Raw genomic sequence first — 5,213 nt, 5'->3', positions numbered from 1 at the left:
GATTTAAATAAACTTGTTTACTTCATTTGAACCATGTCGTGTGAATATTATTTATACAACGTCATTGTATATTTACGATTTCTTAAGTGCGAGATGGAATATGTATGTGAAACTGAAGAGCACGTGGCGTCCAAGTGACAATATGCACCTATACATTCAAGCTGACCTTACTTGCAACATGATTCATGTGTGATGCATGCAAGTCTCAGTTTTCATTCGTTGTATACGCATATACGTGTCCCGAATGCGTGTAATTACATACAGCGAAATTGTTACAACATTGAAAGAAAGAATTTCGCTAACACAGCAAAATTCTTCATTGTTGCATATTCGATATGCGAAAACGATCCAAGTACTACCACATGTAACCGATTATTCAATATCACAATAAAATTACGTATAAGCCTGATTATTTAATAACTCAACCAGACAATCTTCATCCGCAAAATTTTCCAGATTTTTTCTTTTGCAAAACTTCACAACATAATTGATGACATCGCTTTCAGACAATAAAATAAAAAACATGTAAACTATTATTTTTTTATACTCGAAATATCATCTCAATCAAAATTTGATTGCTTTGAAAATGTAATTCTTAGTCTTGAGAATTTCTCGACCCTGATAGCGATAGTATCACATGTTGATCTGATATTCTCATAAACTCCGCTGGTCCCGTCGTAACGGTGATGATTTCTTACAATACCGATCTACAAACTTGACTGTCTCTATGATTCATGTCAATTATCAGTGTCAATATCATCTTTCATTTAATGAAGCACAACCAATTAACGACTGGATCTACCGCAAGAGAGGAATTTACAGAGCTCGTTCGCAAGATCGCGATGCCTCAGAGTGAGCGTTTTTCAAGGAAACGCATGCCGGATCGGTTCGCTGCTCGCATCTCGGACGTTGATCGATATTTCTCGCTGGTACCGCCGATACTTTGCGTTCGCCATCGCCGATCGACCGCGTTCGCCTGATAATGGCCGTGCTAATCGCGCTTAACATCCTTCCGCGAAACTATCAGTAACAAATAGCGGGCAAGTCGTTCGGAGGCATTCTCCGGAGGCGGACTATGATGCACGCGACAAACGTGTAACCGCAAGGAGGGAAGGTCTGCGAAGAGGGAAAAAAAGTTCCAGGAGCCACAAGGCGAAAGGGGGACAGAGAGAACGAACGAGCAGAAATCAAGCGGCGGAAAAAAAGAGAGAGCCCGCGACTGACTAGGGCGCAGGGAGGGGGGATGGAAAAGAAAAGCAGTGCGGCCGAGAGAATCGGGAGAGGAAAAGAGGAAGAAGAATCGCCGAAGGTGGAGAAGGAAGGGGACAGGGGAGAGGAGCTGAAGCAAGAGGAGGAGGAGGAAGAAGTGGTGGAGAACGCGGCGCGGCGCGGCGCGGAGGTACCGAGCGCGTCGCGGCGTTGTCCTCACACGTACTGGCGCTTTCTTAATCATCATCTGTCTATCTCTCGGCATTAGTAGAGAAGAAAGAGGGAGACCGTGCGGCGAGCGGCGGCAGCGCGGTGTGGACGGGAGGGTACCGAGGAAGAAGCGCGGTAGGACGGAGGAAAAAGAGGGATCTGCTGCGAGAAGAAAGAAAGAAAGAGAGGGGAGAGGTCCCCCGAAAGAGTCGCAGGAAGCGAGAGGAAAAGAGCGAGAAGGAAAGACAGAGGCAGGTGGGTGGGAGCGAGAGATCGCGCGAAGGGGGCAGGGGGGCCAGAGGGAGAGGGAGAGAACGCTTCTTACTCCGCCCAGCATCCAAGATGGCGTTGGCAGCGGCTCCCCTCGTCATTAAAATCAATAATTAAAAAATACATCCGTGGGCACCTTCGCTTTTCTAGCGCCTCGTGACGCGCGCCCGCCGCCACCCGCCCCCGCGCGTACGCGCGTACGCGCGCGCGCCACCGCGCACGTGTGATGGTGTGGCGGGAGCGACGCGCAGGATGAGAACCCCTGCAGACTGCTTCCTCCTCACGAGTGAGGAGAGCGAAAGAGAGTGGGGTGCCGCGCGTTGAGGGCAAGCGGGAGGCCGACCGGGGGGGATGCTAAGGGACAGGGGGAATGTGTGTAGTGGTACCAGGCTCTGCACCGGCGAAACCCTTAAACAGGGACACACAAGGACGGGCGGATGGCTACGGCGAGTAGGTACTCTCTCTTCTCCACGACCACCTTGTACCCCCATCGTCCAACGCGTGCATCCCCCGCCCAACTCTCAACGGTGGCCCCCATCGTCCCCTGGCCTTCCCTCTGCTTGCGCAACGTTTGGAACTTGCCGGCGAACTGGATTTTCGGAGTCTTTTAATTACCGCGATTATTATCGCGCTATGGAATACTAATTAATTCCGGCTGGCTCGAGCATAAGAGGTACCGGGCGCGAGCCGAAGTTTCCCGCCGCGCGCGAAAAATTATGCGAGGCGGCTTTTCCATCGCGATCGTAGCTCCTCGAGTAAGCGCAACGGGGTTTTCGAGGGCGACGCGAAGTACGTTAGAGGTGGTCACGATGACTGGACGAAATGGCGAAATTTTTGGCGGGATTACCTCCGGGAGGAAAGAAGTTTCCCAATCGCAATTAATTATCTTTTTCACCACGACCGGAAAATTTCTGAAACATCTGGAAGCGGTGTGAATCTCCGATCCGCAAATTCCTAATTTGACCACCAAGTCTGGAAGCATGAGCTCAACTCAACAAACTCGCCAACTCTGGGTTCATTTATCGCTGATTTATGTTTCATGTATACCTTTACGTTAAGAATTTCCAAACAATTTACATGCTCACACAATTCTGCGGACAATATTGCTAATCTTCGACCATTGCATTTTCCTACAAAATAAATTAACTTCATAGTGGCCATGTTTTTTCATTGTATATCTTGCATGATCTTCAAAGTACGAACAACGAATGTAGTTCCTTGTTGCATTTGTAGTAATAATGCGTAAATGTGAAGAGATCAGAAAGGCCGGATGAAAGAATTTCACGCTTGGTACATAGTCTCGCGACTGAGCTTCGAACACGAAAGATGTTGATGTCTCGTTCTTCAGCAGCTTTTATTATTTTCCCCACGTAATGACATGGATCGTTGCCGAAATCATTACACCCGTGTGAAATCATAACACGGGGATACCTGTAACGTTCTTTGAACGCGACAATGTATAATACTAAAATTAAAAATGTCTACTAACGTATCTTTAAAAGAAAACTTTGCGTTACATTTCAATATTCCCGTTTCTACAAATTTTAACTTAAAATTGATCTTCAATATTTTTCTACGTAAACCGATGAAGAATCCTGATGAATGGTAGTCAGTAAAATTTCTTTACATTACGTTTCGAATCTCAGTTAAAAAGCGCTTTTGCGTCATTATGAACCATCCGACCAAAGAGAATTTGTTAACAATATGAATCCCGCCTTTGCAATTGTTTGTACAATAAGCGGCTTACGTGCGGACTCCAGAAGATATTACGGTGCGTGTATTTATAATTCTCGCTAATTTTCATCAACTCGTAATGTTCTTACTGGCATTATGTCGAGGAAATACGGTGCATTGAAATCATAAAGAAATGTTAACAATTTTAACGACTTTTCAGAAAAGAAGAACTGGTATCATACATTATACCCGGCAAACTATTGATAATATAATTTGCATAATGCTCAAGAAACTGTCGCTTAATAAATTGCGTATGTACATTCATAAAATTTTACTCAACCCTAACGGGGAACGCAGTCTGTCGTAATAATCGCCCTTCAAACCCACTGCGACATTTACTTGTTAATCAATATTCTTATTTTAGTAATATCTTTGTGTCGTCAACTATTAATATGCCGACAAAGAGTCTGGCAATAACGCTAATTGATAATTATAAAGAGCGAGATTGTTTAATCTTATATCTTATATGTCCATTAAATTGCTTTTATATAAATTAGTTACAATTAATTTTGGTCTTTTCTTCATATAATTTTATAAAATTTTATATATATATAGTTCGTTATAATGATATTCAGAAAATTCTGAATACCAGTAAGACATTTGTGTGTGTAGTAAACCTCAAGTTAAGATTAAATTGCTAATACTATCGCTATCTTTTTTGGTCTGTACCTGTAATACTTTCTCAACATATTAAAAGACATTTTCTTCCGAATTGTTAGGTTTTCTTGAACACGTTTCTCAATGCGCAAACAGAATCACAGCAACATTGGAATAAATCTTTCTCAGTTACTTGCATGTAAAATCTTTTTTTCATTTTAGACTAGAACCGAACTAAACCCGAACGAGGGTAAATATGAAATTTTGTCGTTGAATTCCGAAACATGTGTTCGCCACAGTAAATGCGGACGAAGTTTGTCAGCGTCCGATTGGCTCATATTTGTTCATAAGTTTGTGAACAGAAATTGCAGAATGTACCATTCGCCATTGTTTGCTCTACCGTTGTTTTTCTCTGAAAAATGGGATTCACACATCTGTTTATTTTCGTTTGAAGAACAAAATATGGTTTGCGAAACATATTGAAGAATGTTAGACGCACACATGGAGAGACACGAACGAACGAACATGAAGCGCACATGCATGAAAAATTATGCTATTCGTACGCTATCCGTTCTTCTGTACCTGTTGCGGGATCCTTCTGAATATATTTTCCACTGCTTATAAAAAAATCTTATGTTGAGCGCAGTTCTTGAGAAGGTGTTCCATTAAATAGGCCGGACATTCTGTAAAAGGGTTGAAATATGCAAATATCCCGCGACATATTTACATCAGACAAATCCAAAGCTCTGCCAAGAAGTTAACTATAACAGGTCTCGATATCAATCATGCGATTATTTAAAGAGTCGATAACAAGGAATTGATTATTGACAACCATTTTGATCCCATAGAAGGGTCGCCCGGCTCCTTACGGCAGTTAGCTTCTCGAGATGAGAGACGTCGCTCGAGTGGTCAATCCGCACGGTGGCTACCCGTACAACCCTCTCGAAGATTTCGCTATGTGGGATAAGAAAGAGCAACGGAGCGCGGTCTCCACCGTAAATGAGGGTGCGTGATCACAGGTATCGAAGAGAATTCCGCAGTCATGCCAGCTTATTGTTAGTGCATGGCTAATCGTTGCACGCACCATAAAAGCTAGAGGAAAATTGCTTCCCCGTGAAGAAAGGGAGAAAAAGAGAGAGAGAGAGAGAGAGGGAGAGAGAGATTGAAATGTATGCACATTCTCGCACAACGAG

The sequence above is a fragment of the Ooceraea biroi genome, chromosome 3, assembly GCF_003672135.1.
Source record: "Ooceraea biroi isolate clonal line C1 chromosome 3, Obir_v5.4, whole genome shotgun sequence".
NCBI classification, from domain to species: Eukaryota; Metazoa; Arthropoda; class Insecta; order Hymenoptera; family Formicidae; genus Ooceraea; species Ooceraea biroi.
The sequence above is the reverse complement of the archived record's forward strand: the minus strand, read 5'-3'. Positions refer to the sequence as shown.